The sequence below is a fragment of the Panthera leo genome, chromosome E2 (assembly GCF_018350215.1).
Source record: "Panthera leo isolate Ple1 chromosome E2, P.leo_Ple1_pat1.1, whole genome shotgun sequence".
In the NCBI taxonomy this organism is placed as follows: domain Eukaryota; kingdom Metazoa; phylum Chordata; class Mammalia; order Carnivora; family Felidae; genus Panthera; species Panthera leo.
In genome coordinates this window covers 34,464,328-34,481,254 of record NC_056693.1, presented here as the reverse complement: position 1 = coordinate 34,481,254, position 16,927 = coordinate 34,464,328, and the positions used below count along the sequence as shown (strand labels likewise).

The 16,927-nt window shown below is 45.3% G+C and overlaps 1 protein-coding gene across 6 annotated transcripts in view; it reads left to right on the top strand.

Annotated features, from left to right (window-relative positions):
- The window catches only part of KIFC3 (kinesin family member C3), a 43,327-nt gene that overhangs the window by 14,173 nt on the left and 12,227 nt on the right, over window positions 1-16,927 (top strand). The window contains exon 1 of one of the 6 annotated variants that reach the window (XM_042918448.1): window positions 15,317-15,347. The exons of 4 other annotated variants lie outside the window; for them this stretch is intronic. The gene's annotated coding sequence lies outside the window, so the exon portion shown is untranslated. Of the gene's footprint in view, window positions 1-15,316; window positions 15,348-15,440; window positions 15,463-16,927 lie in introns of those variants that run through there. One more of the 6 variants, XM_042918449.1, reaches the window with a different exon arrangement.

The following is a 16,927-nucleotide window of genomic DNA, read 5'->3' as shown; positions in this document are numbered from 1 at the left end:
GCCGACGTGATGGACAGATAGGGTCTCCTCTCTCGGCTCAGGAATGCATGAGAGGGCAAGGTGGCAAGAGTCAGAGGCCTGGGTCTCCCATCCTGCTCATCCTTGTGCCCCATTCCTCGTGGTTCTGGGGGACCAGGACGTGCCTCTCCAGGAGTGACAGGCTGTGTGTGTAGATGTGAGGGAAGCAGGGAGGTACGGGGTCGCTCCCAGCCCTCAGGCCGGTGCCGAGTCCACCCCATCTTATTCGGTGCCTTGGACCGGGCAGTCCAAGTGGACAAAAGTCACTGCAGTGGTCACCCCAGGGAAAACTGGTAGGAAAGGAGAGGCTGGTGTGAGTGCATGCGGGAGGAGAAGCACTCAGACTCTGGAAGCCAGAGAGGGCCTCAGATTTATGCTGGCGAGTGCTGTCTCCTTCCTCGGCTGGTCAGGACATTCGGGACCTCGGCTGCATGCCCTGTGGGACTGACCGTGGGCCCTCCTTCCCCACCTGCACGTGGACCCCGAGGCCCCTTTCCAGAGGTTCAGCTCCCCACACCCATGGTCAGTGTCTGTCTTTTGTGTCTGTCTGAACTTCCCCACTTCCCCAAGGTCCCCCCACTCTCTCTCTACATCATCTCTGCCTTGGATCTGTGCCCTGAGCTGTGGGCCCAGGACTCTGTTGACGGGCCCGCCTTCAGCTGGAGCCAGGTTCTTACTCTGTGGTTACCCACCATGTGGACCTTTTGCTTGGGGAGACATCACAGAATACTGTGACTTGTTCTCAGTTCCAGGGAGCAGCAGATTCTTTTTATGCATTTTTAATTTTAATTTTTTATTTATTTATTTTTTTAAATTTTTTTTTCAACTTTTTTTTTTTTTTTTTTTTAATTTATTTTTGGGACAGAGAGAGACAGAGCATGAACGGGGGAGGAGCAGAGAGAGAGGGAGACACAGAATCGGAAACAGGCTCCAGGCTCCGAGCCATCAGCCCAGAGCCTGACGCGGGGCTCGAACTCACGGACCGCGAGATCGTGACCTGGCTGAAGTCGGACGCTTAACCGACTGCGCCACCCAGGCGCCCCAATTTTAATTTTTTAAAGAGGGAGGGAGAAAGAGGGAGCAGGGGAGGGGCAGAGAGAGAGTGAGAGAGAATCCTGAGTAGGCTCTATGCTGTCAGCGTGGAGCCCGATGCAGGGCTCGATCTCATGAACCATGAGATCATGACCTGAGTTGAAATCAAGAGTCAGATGCCTAACCCACTGAGCCACCCAGGCGCCCCTATGCATTTTTTAATGTAGGATTTTTTCCCCAGCTTACAGATGTATCCTCTTCTCCAGAACTATCTGTTCTGACCACCTGTTCCTTGCTGGGTTAGGTGGGCTTCCTTGGGGCATCCCTAGTGCCCTGTGTCTCCTTCATACACTGACCCCGTTGTTTGCTGCCTCTGGGCCTGTCTGCCTCACTCTCAGGGGCTCTTCTAGGCAGGGTGATACACTAGCTTTGTGTCACTGTTGCTTCCTTCGGTGCCCGCCTGCCTCTCTCCCTCAGCTGTTTGCTGAGTGCGCGGTGTGCCCTGGGCACCAGGCTAACCACTGGGGATGTCCAGGTGGGCAGGTGTGCTCTGGCCTGTGGAGGCTATGGTCTAAGGGAGGACAGACATTTGTTACATGTACCCATGTGAAGTTAGAAGAGCGACAAGGGCTCTGTGGGTAGGCACACACACAGGGCATGAGGGCTTGTACCAGACGCCTTTGTGAGGGACATCAGGGCCTGGCGGGGAGGTCAGGGACAGCCTCCTTGAGAAAGTGGTGCTGGAGCCAAGGTCTGGCACAAAGCAGAGGAAGTGGGTTCTGAGCTAAGGGAATAGTCTAGTCTGTGCAAAGGGACTGTGGCAGGAGGAGCAAGATATAGTGGCAGAACCAAAGCTTGGGTAGCCCTGTGGGACTGGGGGCTCGTCCAGGGCCCACCCCACAGGGCATGCCTGGCCCGTGGCAAGAGCTTATCCGTAGCTCTTCCTTCCCTGATCTTCTCCAAGATAGACTGTCCAGGCAGTTAATTTTTGAAATAAGTTTGTTTTTTTTTTAAAGAGATTTACTGAAATATAACTCACATACCATACAATTCACCCCTTTAAGGTGTACAATTTAAATATATTAAGTATATTGAGATGGTGATACCACCATCACCATCATCCAATGTCAGAACATTTTCATCACCCTAAAAAAGCCTAGTCACCCTCCTTTCCCCCTCCCCCCCCAATCCCTGGCAACCGCAGATCTGCTTTCTGTTTGTGTGGACTTGCCTTTCCTGAACATTTCATGTAAATGAAATCATAACCATGTGTGGCCTTTTGTGACTTTAAATGAATTTAAAAAAAAAACAAAACATTTTTTCCCTTTCATTAGCAAAGTTGGCTTAGTTTTTAGAGGGGAAGTTGAAGGTGAAGGATCTTGGCCTTTTGGTTGTCTTTGTGCCCCCAGGTCTGCAGATATCCCCAGCCCCTGTCCTCTCCCATCCCCGGCCCCTCTGGATGATTGAGAGAATTCAGAATGGTTCTCCGTCTTTGCTCAGGCTTTATCCTTGAACTTCCTGACTGCCAGCTCTTTTCTGAAAACTTCAGGGGGTGCACCTGAAATTCCAGGTCCCTGAGCTACTCTTCGGAAGGTCCAATTCTGTGGAGCTATGTTCAACCACATGGGCCGGGAACCGGGTTCAAATCCTGACTTTGGACACTACTCAGTTTCAGCTGTGGGACCTTGGGCTGGTTAATTACCACTCTGCACCTCAGTTTCCTCATCTGTCAAGTGGACATAAAAGCACCTGATGAGATGATCCAGTATTGTGGTTGTTGCTGCCAGCGCCGCCATCTTTACTGGGAAGAGTTTTGGATTTGGAACCACACAAACAGGGTTCTAGTCCTGGCTGTGCCACTCGCTAGCTGTGCGGCGGTAGGAAGTGACTTCCTCTCCGTGCCTTCGTTTACCATTCTCTAAACTGGGACTAATCCATGTTGCTTCATGGTTATTGGACAGATCAATTGTGAGACGACAGAAAAATGGGTGATACACTGTAAAGTGCTAATGCCTCGTGAGGTATCACTTCCGCGTGCTCTGGTCTTCTGTCTGCCTCACTGTGGTTTGACACAGATTGACCTTCCTCCTCCTCTAAGAAGAAAAGCCCATCCGTGGGGGACACTCTGCCTCACTGTCATGGTGCCTTATTCCCAACCTTTTCCAGACTTGCCTTCTGGGTGTGGCTCTTCCTGAAAGGCACGGTAGCCTAGTAGTTGAGTTGGAGGGCCCTGTAGTGGGGGTGGTCACTCAGACCCAAGTTTAATCCTAGGTCCACCACTTAGTGGTCAGGTGACCTTGAGCAAGCTGCTTAACTAAGGCTTTCACCTCACCCCACCCCACTCTGAACCATGTCAGAGTTCTTGGTCAGACTTGAAAACACTTTAAACCAAGTCCTTGGCAACCTCCAAATTATCCTTGGTGACCCTGATATCCCTGTGGCCATAATCTTGGCACCAAAAGGGCATATAAAAAGCCACCTTAACTAAGGCTTAATCTCTTGGAATCTCAATTTCTCTTCCTATAAAGTGGGGATGATAATAGTGTCTACCTCATAGAATTGGGGATTCGAAGTGGTGATCTCAGGAAGTCCTGTGCCATGCTGGCAAAGCTGACTCAGGAAATGGGGCTGCCATTATCACTGTTGGAACCTGGGCTTGTGGGGGCGGTGGGAGTCTTTTGAGGCTTATGCACTGATAAGTGTCAGATGGCGATAGCTGTATTTACCAGGAGCCCACCGTGCTCCTTGTGGGGAGCACACGGGCCCAGGTCCTCGGTGCTCAGGAGGACCCAAGCCACAGAGGCCACTGGTCTTGGTCTGGCAACAGGAGAGAGACCGCGGCTGGTCTGGATGACCCTCCCTGATGTTGGCAACTATACCCCTGGGCCACATGCTATAGCTCCCCTCCCCTTTTGTGGATGTGCCTGGAGCAGTGGCCTCCACACTCCCAAGGCCCTGCCAGTGTTACACTTCCCAGACTGGCCACCCCCCCCCCCCCCGCCACCTTATTGCCCCTGAACCTCCAGACAGAAGCTTAAAAAACTGCTCAGAGACCACAGGCTGGTAGACTAGATCTAGCCTTCAAGTATGTCTGATTTGTTTACCTTTTTTTTTCTTTTTAACCATTAAAAAATTGTGGTAGAATACGCACAACAGAAAGTTTATCACTTTAACCATTTGTTTATTTATTTATTTATTTAATTTTATTTTTTAAATTTACGTCCAAATTAGTTAGCATATAGTGCAACAATGACTTTAGGAGCAGATTCCTTAATGCTCCTTACCCATTTAGCCCATCCCCCATCCCACACCCCCTCCAGTAACCCTCTGTTTGTTCTCCACATTTAAGAGTCTCTTATGTTTTATCCCCCTCCCTGTTTTTATATTATATTTGCTTCCCTTCACTTGTGTTCATCTGTTCTGTGTATTAAAGTCCTCATGAGTGAAGTCATATGATATTTGTCTTTCTCTGACTAATTTCAATTAACATAATACCTTCTAGTTCCATCCATGTAGTTGCAAATGGCAAGATTTCATTCTTTTTGATTGCCTATGGACATTTGGGTTCTTTACATATTTTGGCTATTGTTGACAGTGCTGATATAAACATTGGGGTGCATGTGTCCCTTTGGAAAAGCATACCTGTATCCCTTGGATAAATATCTAGTAGTACAATTGCTGGGTCATAGGGTAGTTCTATTTTTAATTTTTTGAGGAACCTCTATACTGTTTTCCAGAGTGGCTGCACCAAGTTGCCTTCCCACCAGCAATGCAAAACACATCCTCTTTCTCTGCATCCTTGCCAACATCTGTTGTTGCCTGAGTTGTTAATGTTAGCCATTCTGACATACGTGAGGTGGTATCTCATTGTGGTTTTCATTTGTATTTCCCTGAAGATGAGTGATATTGAGCATTTTTTCATTTGTCAGTTGGCCATCTGGATGTCTGCTTTGGAGAAGTGTCTATTCATGTCTTTTGCCCATTTCTTCACTGGATTATTTGTTTTTTGGGGGTTGAGTTTGATTAAGTTATAGATTTTGGATACTAACCCTTTATCTGATATGTCGTTTGCAAATATCTTCTCCCATTCTGTCAGTTGCCTTTTAGTTTTGCTGATTGTTTCCTTCACTGTCCGGAAGCTTTTTATTTTGATGAGGTCCCAGTAGTTCATTTTTGCTTTTGTTTCTCTTGCCTCCGGAGATGTGTTGAGTAAGAAGTTGCTGCAGCCAAGATGAAAGAGGGTTTTGCCTGCTTTCTCCTCGAAGATTTTGAAGGCTTCCTGTCTTACATTTAGGTCTCTCATCCATTTTGAGTTTATTTTTGTGTATGGTATAAGAAAGTGGCCCAGGTTTATTTTTTTGCATGTCGTTGTCCCGTTTTCCCAGCACCACTTGCTGAAGAGACTGTCTTTATTGCATTGGATATTCTCTCCTGCTTTGTCAAAGATTAGTTGGCCATGCATTTCTGGGTCCATTTCTGGGTTCTCTATTCTGTTCCATTGATCTGAGTGTCTGTTCTTGTGCCAGTACCATACTGTCTTGATGATTACAGCTTTGTAGTATAGCTTGAAGTCTGGGATGGTGATGCCTCCTGTTTTGGTTTTCTTTTTCAAGATTGCTTTGGCTATTCGGGGTCTTTTCTGGTTCCATACAAATTTTAGAATTGTTTGTTCTAGCTCTGTGAAGAATGCCGGTGTCATTTTGATAGGGATTGCATTGAATATGTAGATTGCTTTGGGTAGTATCGACATTTTAACAATATTTGTTCTTCCTATCCAGAAGCAGGGAATCTTTTTCCATTTTTTTGTGTCTTCTTCAGTTTCTTTCATAAGCTTCCTATAGTTTTCAGTGTGTAGATTTTTCACCTTTTTGGTTAGATTTATTCCTAGGTATTTTATGGGTTTTGGTTCAATTGTAAATGGGATTGATTCCTTGATTACTCTTTCTGTTGCTTCATTATTGGTGTGTAGGAATGCAACCGATTTCTGTGCATTGATTTTATATCCTGCAACTTTGCTGAATTCATGAATCGATTCTAGAAGTTTTTTGGTGGAATCTTTTGGGTTTTCCACGTAGAGTATCATGTCATCTGTGAAGAGTGAAAGTTTGACTTCCTCCTGGTCGATTTGGATGCCTTTTATTTCTTTGTGTTGTTTGATTGCAGAGGCTAAGACTTCCAGTACTATGTTGAATAACAGTGGCGAGAGTGGACATCCCTGTCTTCTTCCTGAGCTTAGGGGGAAAGCTCTCAGTTTTTCCCCATTGAGGAGGATATTAGCATTGGGTTTTTCATATATGGCTTTTACTATCTCGAAGTATCATCCTTCTTTCCCTACTTTCTTGAGGGTTTATATCAAGAAAGGATGCTGTATTTTGTTAAATGCTTTCTCTGCATCAGTTGAGAGGATCATGTGGTTCTTGTCCTTTCTTTTATTGATGTGATGAATCATGTTGATTGTTTTGCAGATAGTGAACCAGCCCTGCATCCCAGGTATAAATCCCACTTGGTCGGTCATTGTGAATAATTTTTTTAATGTATTGTTGGATCTGGTTGGCTAATATCTTGTTGAGAGTTTTTGCATCCATGTTCATCAGGGAAATTGGTCTATAGTTCTCCTTTTTAGTGGGGTCTCTGTCTGGTTTTGGAATCAAAGTAATGCTGGATTCATAGAAAGATTTGGAAGTTTTCCTTCCATTTCTATTTTTTGGAACAGTTTCAAGAGAATAGGTGTTAACTCTTCCTTAAATGTTTGGTAGAATTCCCCTGGAAAGCCATCTGACGCTGAACTCTTGCTTTTTGGGAGATTGTTGATTACTAATTCGATTTCTTTACTGGTTATGGGTCTGTTCAAATTTTCTATTTCTTTCTGTTTCAGTTTTGGTAGTGTATATGTTTCTAGGAATTTGTCCATTTCTTCCAGATTTCCCATTTTATTGGCGTATAATTGTTCATAATATTCTCTTATTATTGTTTTTATTTCTGCTCTGTTGGTTGTGATCTGTCTTCTTTCATTCTTGATTTTATTTATTTGGGTCCTTTCCTTTTTCTTTTTTATCAAACTGGCTAGTGGTTTATCAATTTTGTTAATTCTTTCAAAGACCCAGTTTCTGGTTTCATTGATTTGTTCTACTATTTGTTTTTTGGTTTTGATAGTATTAATTTCTGCTCTAATCTTTATTATTTCCTGTCTTCTGCTGGTTTAGGGTTTTATTTGCTGTTCTTTTTCCACTTCTTTAAGGCGTAAGGTTAGGTTGTGTACCTGAGATCTTTCTTCCTTCTTTAGGAATGCCTGGATTGCTATATACTTTCCTCTTATGACTGCCTTTCCTGCGTCCCAGAGGTTTTGGGTTGTGGTATAATCATTTTCATTGGCTTCCATGAACTTGTTAATTTCCTCTTTAACTTCTTGGTTAGCCCATTCATTCTTTAATAGGATGTTCTTTAGTCTCCAAGTATTTGTTACCATTCCAAATTTTTTCCTGTGGTTGATTTCGAGTTTCATAGCGCTGTGGTCTGAAAATATCTCGATCTTTTTGTACTTGTTGAGGGCTGTTTTGTTTCCTAGTATGTGGTCTATTCTGGAGAATGTTCCATGGGCACTGGAGAAGAATGTATATTCTGCTGCTTTAGGATGAAATGTTCTGAATATATCTGTTAAGTCCATCTGGTCCAGTGTGTCATTCAAAGCCATTGTTTCCTTGTTGATTTTTTGATTAGATGATCTGTCCATTACTGTGAGTGGGGTGTTGAAGTCCCCTACTATTATGGTGTTACTATCAATGAGTTTCTTTATGTTTGTGATTAATTGATTTATATATTTAGGCTATCCCACATTTGTAACATAAATGTTTACAATTGTTGGGTCTTCTTGGTGGATAGACCCCTTGATTATGATATAATGCCCTTCTGCATCTCTTGGTACAGTCTTTATTTTAAAGTCTAGATTGTCTGATATAAGTATGGCTACTCTGGCTTTCTTTTGGTGACCATTAGCATGATAGATGGTTCTCCATCCCCTTACTTTCAATCTGAAGGTGTCTTTAGGTCTAAAGTGGGTCTCTTGTAAACAGCATATAGATGGATCTTGTTTTCTTATCCATTCTGTTACCCTATGTCTTTTGATTGGAGCATTTAGTCCATTGATGTTTAGAGTGAGTACTGGAAGATATGAATTTATTGTCATTATGTTGCTTGTCAAGTTGGAGTTTCTGGTGGTGTTCTCTGGTCCTTTCTAGTCTTTGTTGCTTTTGGTCTTTATTTATTTGTTGTTGTTTTTTTCATCTTTTCTCCCCTCAGAGAGTCCCCCTTAAAATTTTCTGCATGGCTGGTTTAGTGGTCACAAACTCCTTTAATTTTTGTTTGTCTGGAAAACTTTTTCACTCTCCTCTATTTTGAATGACAGCCTTGCTGGGTAAAGAATTCTTGGCTGCATATTTTTCTGATTCAGCACATTGAATATATCCTGCCACTCTTTTCTGGCCTGCCAAGTTTCTGTGGATAGGTCTGCTGCAAACCTGATCTGTCTTCCGTTGTAGGTTAAGGACTTTTTTCCCCTTGCTGCTTTCATGATTCTTTCCTTGCTTGAGTATTTTGTGAATTTGACTATGATATGCCTTGTTGATTGATGGTCGGCTTTTGTTGAATCTAATGGGAGTCCTCTGTGCTTCCTGGATTTTGATGACTGTGTCTTTCCCCGGGTTAGGAAAGTTTTCCGCTATGATTTATCCACATAACGCTTCAACCCCTATTTCTCTCTCCTCCTCTTCTGGGACCCCTATGATTCTGATGTTGTTCCTTTTTAATGAGTCACTGATTTCTCTAATTCTTAAATCGTGCTTTAATCTCCCTCTTTTTTTCTACTTCATTATTCTCTATAATTTTGTCCTCTGTATTGGTACTTCTCTGTTGTGTCTCATCCATCCTTGCCTCAGTGGCCTCCATTCAAGATTGCAGCTCAGTTATAGCATTTTTTATTTCATCCTGACTAGCTTTTACTTCTTTTCTCTCCGCAGAAAGGTATTCTAATCTATTTTTGACTCTAGCTAGTATTCTTATTATTGTGATTCTAAATTCTGGTTCAGACATCTTGTTTGTATCTGTGTTGGTTAAGTCCTTGGCTGTCGTTTCTTCCTGCTCTTTCTTTTGGGGTGAATTTCTTCATTTTGTCACTTTGAAGGGAGAAAAGGAATTAATGAGTTAGAAAAAATTAAAATTAAAAAAATATTAAAATTAAAAAATTAAACACACACACACAAAATCAAATAAATGATGCTAGCTCCTAGGTGTGTTTTGGTCTGGGTGTTGAAAGTGGCTTGATAGATTAGAGAAAAAAGGGGGTAAAAAGGAAATTGTTTGAAAATTTGAAAAACTGAATACACTGAAGTAGACTAAAATGAAATGATGGAAGTAAAATAGAATTTGAAAAAATTTACACAAAAGTAAAAAATATAGTAGAAAAAAATGAAAGAAAAATATTTTTAATAAAAATTGAAAATAAAAATGATTTTTTTCTCTTTCTGTATTCAAGAAAAAGAAAGGGAAAAGAGAAAAAAGAAAAAGAAAGAAAATTGAATAGATGGACCGGTAACAGACTGAAATGCCACTGCAATTACTTCATTTTCATCTGGAGGTCAAACTATGAAGCACTTTATAGTTCGTAAACTAAGCAGGTGGAGAGACTTGTGTTCCTGAAGAGCGAGGTTGGCCCATTTGGGCGGGGCTTAGTGTAATGGCTCTGTTCTTCACTAGATGGCTCTGCTTAGTTTACTGGGGTGGATTGTGGTGGCGCTTGTAGGTGCGTATGCTCATGCGCGGGAACGGTGAAAATGGCGTCAGCCAGCTACCCATTCTCTAGTATCGGAACTCTGTTCTCCCAGATCAGCAATCGTGCACCTGTACTTTGTCTTCAGCTTCCCTCCACGCCCCCCATCCCGCTTTTTCACAGTCTGTGACCAAGCCCCAGGCAGCACCCTCTCCTGAGTTTTGTCTCAGATGTGGCTGTTTTTCTCGTCCTCTTTCTTCTGAGGGACTGTGGCTTTGACCTGCTTCTTCCCTCTGCAGAAGGTCTCACCGAGCAATGGCCAGGTGCCGGCCACACCCAGGAATGTTTGCGGGACCGTGCCTGCTGCTGGTGCCCAGACAGTGTGGCCAGGTGCCAGCCCTCCCCAGAAAAAGTTTGCGAGATAGTGTAGCAGCAGTGTTTCAGGGATTATGGAAAATCACAACACACATCTGGCACCAGTCTTCACCCATAATGACCTTGTTCCAGCACCAGCGATGTGGTTGTTCTCTGGGGTCTGCTGGGACCAGGTGGCCTCACAGTCTCTACCAAATGTCCTTCCAGCAGTGGAACCGCTTTTCCCTGTGTGGCCCGAGAACCTCCCGGACCCCACTCTGCTCCTGGGGACTCGCCCTTCCCACCAGAGCACCACCAGGTATCGAGCTGCGGAGTTTCAGACTCCGCGCTCCCCCTGTTATAGTCTTAATGGAATTTAAACCCTCTTCTTTCTCTTTTCTCTCTTAGTTCAGTCCCTGTGGCTGTTTCCACTTTTCTACTTTCTCTTTAGCTGCTTTTGGAGGGTGCTTTTCCCATATTCTCCTCCCCCGCCTCCATCCTCTCTCTGTGTGCAAAAGCGGCTCCCTGCCCTCCACGGCTTCTCTCTCCCCAAGTTCACCTCTCTGTGCCAGGTACCTGCTGAATTTTGTGGTTTAGGTTGTGCAGATTGTTGTGTTAATCCTCAGATCATTTTTTTAGGTGTGCAGGATGGTGTAGCGTTGGTCTGGCTGTATTTCATGGATGCAAGACACACAAAAAACTTCCATGCTGTTCCGCCATCTTGGCTCCCCCTCCCATCTTAACCATTTTTAAGTGTATAGTTCACTGGTATTAAGTATATTCACATTGTTATTCATGTTGCAAACCTGAAACTGTTCCCATTAAATACTAACTTCCCCCTCCCCCCTCCTCCAGCCCCTGGCACCCACCATTCTACTTCCTGTCTCTATGAATGTAGCTCTTCCTGGTACTTAATATAAGTGGATCACAGTATTTGTCTTTTGGTGACTGGCTCATTTCCCTTAGCATAATGCTTTCCAGGTTCATCCATGTTATTGCAAATGGCAGGATTTCCTGTTTTTAAGGCAGAATAATATTCCATTGTATGGATATACCACACTTTGCTTATCCTTTCATTCATCAGTGGACACTTGGTTTGCTACCACATTGTACCTATTGTGAATAATGCTGCTATGAACATGGGTGTGCAAATATCTCTTTGAGACCCTGCTTTTAATTCCTTTTGGGCAAATACCCATAAGTGGAATGGCTAGATCATATGGTAGTTCCAGTTAAAATTTTTTGAGAAATCCACCAGACTGTTTTCCACAGCAGGTACACTGTTTGACATTCCCACCAGCAGTGGGACAAAGGTTCTAATTTCTCCAGATTTTCATCAGTATTTGTTATTTTCTGAGGGTTATTTTTTTTTAACTAATAGCCATCATAATGGGTTGAAGTGGTATCTTACTGTGGCTTTGATTTGCATTTCCCTAATGATTAGTGATATTGAGCATCTTTTCATGTGCTTATTGGCCATGTGTATATCTTCCTTGGAGAAATGTCCATTCAAGTCCTTTGCCTGTCTTGAATTGGGGTTTTTGGGATGGAGTTGTAGGGGTTCTCTCTATATTCTGCATATTAACCCCTTATCAGTATACAATTCACAGATATTTTTTTCCATTCCACAGAGCACCTTTCTACTCTGTGGATGGTATCTTTTGATACACAAAAGGTTTTATTTATTTTGATGAAGCTCAATTTATCTATCTTGTCTTTTGTTGCCTGTGCTGTTGGTGTCCGATCTAAGAAAGCACTGCCAAATCCAGTGCCATGAAGGTTTTCCCCTGTGTTTATAGTTTTGGTTTTCACATTTAGGTCTTTGATCTATTCTGAGTTAATTTTGTCTGTGGTGTAAGGCAAGGGTCCAATCTCATTCTTTTGCATGTGGATGTCCAGTTTTCCTGGCACTATTTGTTGAAAAGACTGTCCTTTCCCCCTGGAATGGTCTTGGCACCCATGTCAAAAATCAATTGACCACACATGTGAGGGTTTGTTTCTGGGTTCTCTATTCTAGTCCGTTGATCTGTATGATCTTTATGCCAGTACTTTATTGTTTTCATTGCTGTAGCTTTGTAGTAACTTTTGAAATCAGGAAGTGTGCGACCTCTCACTTTCTCTTCTTTTGCAAGTATGTTTTGGCTATTTGGGGTTCTTTGAGATTTCATATGAATTTTAGGGTGGATTTTTCTATTTCTGCAAAAAATGCCATTGGAATTTTGATGTGGATTGCATTAAATCTGGAGGACGCCTTCGGTAGTATTGATATCTTAGCAATATGTCAATCCATAACCTGGGATGTCTTTTCATTTATCAGTGCCTTCTTTAATTTATTGAGCAATATTTTATAGTTTTCAATGTACAGATCTTTTGCCTTCTTGATTAAGTTTATTCCTAAGTATTTTATTCTTTCTGATGCAATTGTAAATGGAATTGTTTTCTAAATTTCCTTTTTTGGATTGTCCATTGATATTGTGTAGAAGCACAACAGATTTTTACGTAATGATTTTGTATCCTGTGACTTTGCTGAGTTTATTAGTTCTAATTGGCCTCCTTTTTTATTGATCAGATTCGTTGCCAATTTTTATTTTTATTTTATTTATTTAATTTTTTAAAATATAATTTATTGTCAAGTTAGCTAACGTGCAGTGTATACAGTATGCCCTTGGCTTTGGGAGTAGATTCCCATAATTCATCGCTTACATACAACACTCATTGCTCATCTCAACAAGTGTCCTCCTCAATGCCCATCACCCATTATCCCCCCCACCCCCCTATCAACCCTCAGTTTGTTCTCTGTATTTAAGAGTCTCTTATGTTGCCTACCTCTCTGTTTGAAACTATTTTTTCCCCTTCCCTTCCCCCATGGTCTTCTGTAAAGTTTCTCAAATTACACATATGAGTGAAAACATGTATCTTTCTCTGACTATTTCACTCAGCATATACCCTCTAGTTCCATCCACGTTGTTGCAAATGGCAGGATTTCATTCTTTCTTGTTGCCAAGTAGTATTCCATTGTGTGTGTATACACACACACACCACATCTTTTTTTATCTATTTATTGGTTGATGGACATTTGGGCCCTTCCCATACTTTGGCTATTGTTGATGGTGCTGCTGTAAACATTGGAGTACATGTGCCCCTAGGAATCAGCACTCCTGTATCCTTTGGATAAATTCCTAGTAATGCTATTGCTGGGTCGTAGGGTAATTCTAGTTTTAATTTTTTGAGGAACCTCCACACTGTTTTCCAGAGCCAGTTGCCTATTTTTAAACCTTAGATAAGTTCACATAAAGATCTGGAATTCCTATTTTGTCAGAATATTTTGGAAGACGTGGCACCTCTGGCCCGACAGTCCCACGTGGCACCCACATGCCTGGAGCCTTGTAGCAGCTCCTTCCTTTGGCAGAAGTGAGTGTCCTCCTGCTGGTGCCCAGTGGTGCCCCAGCCTCTAGCACCCCTCCTGGCCCCACCCTGCCTGACAGCCTCACTCACAGACCCTGCTCTACCCAGCCCCTTGTGCACTCATTCTTCCTACATGTGTTTACAGAGCACCTGCTATGTGTCAGGCACTGTCCTAGGCACTGGGAATTCGGCACCCACACGACAGACAGATATCTCTGCTCTCACGGGCCTTTATTCTAACAATAGAACTCGCTGTGTGCTGGGGTCTGTCCTAAGCGCTTTACTTACGTTATCTCATTTAATCTCACTTAATGCCCAGGACATCCTTGTAGGGGTAGCCTCACTGTCCTGATGAGGAAAGCAAGAGGCATGGTGAAGTTGAGACTTTTCCAAGGTTATCCGGCGAGTAGGGTGATGTCTATATTAGAAAGCTGGGCAGTCAGGCCTGAGAACCCCTGTGCCCGACTGCCCCTCGCAGAAGGACTTGAATGTGAAAACTTGGCAGTGGGCAGGGCAGGGTGGATGGGGCCAGATGGGCACAGTCAGTCATGTAGCCATATGTCCTGAGAGGGGGAGTGTGTTGGTGACGGGATGGGGTGCTTCTGGGGGCCGCCCCTCTGGCCTCTGTTTCCTCAGGGTGTTCTGGGTCCCGGGACCTATTGCCTTTTCAGCTCAGCAACGCCTTGGTCTCGCCACTGGGAGAGCCCTCTTTTCCTCAGAGGACAGACAGCTGGTGATCAAGAGCCAGGCTTGGTGGGAGGTGGGGAGGTAATCAGCAGGTTGTCTCCACTGATGGGAGCAGACAGCTGAGAACACAGACCTGCGCAGGGCAGCCCCACCCTCTACCGGACCCACTTCTGCTGAGAGATGGAAATGTGGGTTTGTGTCAGATGGGCCCCGGCTCCCCGCTCCCACTGAGGCCCTGTGCACCAGGCCCATGACCCAGTTTCTCCGGCTGACAAGGAGCCTGGGCCTGGGAAGGGACGCTGCACAAATCTAGCCTGGTCCCTTGGTCAGCCCTGGGGTTGACATCATACCCTCCTGGGCACCATCACAGCAGCCTGCCGGGGACCTCCTTCCCCTTCGGCCTGGCTCTTTGCCCTCAGGAGTGTGCATGCCGCTTGTCTGCTGTCACTTCTAGTGTTCATTGGGTGTCTACTGCGTGCTGGTCACCTGCCGGGGTCGGGGCTTGTGATGAGTAATAGAGAAGGTCCCTCCCCTCTTTGCGGATAGATGCCAGCACGATCGCTGACTCAGAGCCCGGGCGGGTGTGGACAGGATGCCTCTGGGGGCTCTCTCCTGTGGAAGGCCTTCCTCGCTGGTCCGGTTCACCCTCAGCACCCCGCTCTCTGCTCTCACCGCTCCTGAAATAGACCCCTCTGGGTAGAGGGCAGTGGCCCCACTCCTGAGCAGCACACATCCTGACTTCTCAGCCCCAAATGCAGCTGGCCTGCCGGGGCACGGTCACCATGCACCACGGCGGTGACTGGTGCCTGACAGGCCACACTGCTGTGTTGGTGGGCCATGTCCCCCGCTGTCCGAGACAAGCCAGGAGATGACTGTCTGACATCTCTGACAAAGGGAGTCTTTTATAGCCTCTTCCTCAACCCCTCACCCTCACCCCTAGCCTGCCCCATTTTGTAGCCACCTCCTTTTGGGGCACCCCTCAGAAATTCCAGGTAGAGCCTAGGAGTGCCCAGAGTTCTGATTGTGATGCAAGAAAGGAGCAGGAGCCTGGGCTACAGGCAGGTGGCAGGCAGGCGTCCTGAGCCCGCAAGTAAGCACTTGGAAAACCCCATTCTCGCTGCATCTGGGGCTGAGTGCTGGTGGCGAGGTCCCAGCACACCCAGCCCGGTGCTGAGGAAGCAGCCTGTCTGAGGCACCTGTTCAGTGCAAGTGGATCTTCCTGGGGTGCTTTCTGAGGGAAGGAAGGGGGGGTGGGGGGACTCAACCTTTCAAAAGGAGGTAGACCCACCTATATCAGGATGGGGGGAGTGTGTATGAGAGGAGTACGTATTCTTTGAGGCTTACAAGTTACTGAAAAGCATAAAGAATTTGGCAGAATTCTACAGTCCAGAGACTTCTGCTTCTTGGTGTTACATCGCAATTTTGTTTTCGGACTTTTGACTTAACTATGTTCGGGAGCCTTTCTCCAAGTCACTTAAAACTTCTGCTAACCCTAACCGTGACGACTACGCACTAGTCTGCGTGTACATACGCCATAACTTGGGTAACCATTCCCTTAATGCTGGGGATTCACGCTAGTCCCGATTTCACCACCAAGGAATGAAAGGCTGCCTTCTGTGAGGTGTCCCTCACTCCCCTCTAAGGCCGGGGGATCTGAGTGCTCCTTCCACCAGGGTCTCAGCAAAAGGGGGCATCGGAGGTGGCACAGGCCTGGTCTGCATGCTGCCCATGCTACTCACACACTGTTGATGACATCTCAGCCATGTAAAGTGGGGAGATTTGACATACCCCCAAATCCCAACATTTGGCCTGTCTTGAAAGGTCAGACGTTTGGAGACATGGGCCTGCATGTCTCTGGCCGCGGCCTGCAGGGAGTGCATTGTGGCTGCCTCCTAGGGGTGGATAGCTGGTGTCCAATCCTGCACTGCCCCTCACCTGCCTTACCTGGCCCTGGCTGGCCCCTGCAGGCAGGGGACTTTGTCACCTGTCGCTTAGTAATAAGAACCTAGTGCTTCGTGGTCCGCTTGTGTAAAACCCACCTCTCCTAAGCCCCCACCGAGTGAGTCTGACTCTCACTGTGCCTTCTCAAGGTGAGGTATGGTAGGGTATGGTCCTCATAGAATGTTCTGCAAGAAAACCGCCAAACATGCTCTAATGAATGCTGGTGCCAAAGTCATTGGCTGCATTTGCGGTTATCTCCCGAGAGGTTCCTGCAGGTGGGCTGATAGAGAACCAGGGTTTGGGGCCTGCGAGGAGCATGGCCAGCAGGGGGACAGCTCTAGGGGAGGGTCGCCATCCTGGGATGTGCACTCTCGGAACTGGCATCGTGCTTGCACCCGCCCTGGGCTCTGGCTGAGCCAGGCCACCCTTGCCTCCTCACAGAGCGTGCACCCCTCCTCTTTCTAATAGCCTCTGCTGGCCATGGCTCTCCAGCAAGACAGGCTGGGAGCTGGGGTGGACACAGGTCTGAGATGTGCCCTGGTCACTGACAGACCTGTCTCCACAGGCAGATTCACCAGGAACCACTTGAAGTGGAAAAATTTAGGACTTGGGCAAGGACTGATCCAGGTTTTGTAGAGCCTAGAGTTTATACAATTTGGAAGCCTTTTTAAGGAATATATATATATATATATATATATATATATATATATATATAAATAATTACAAATA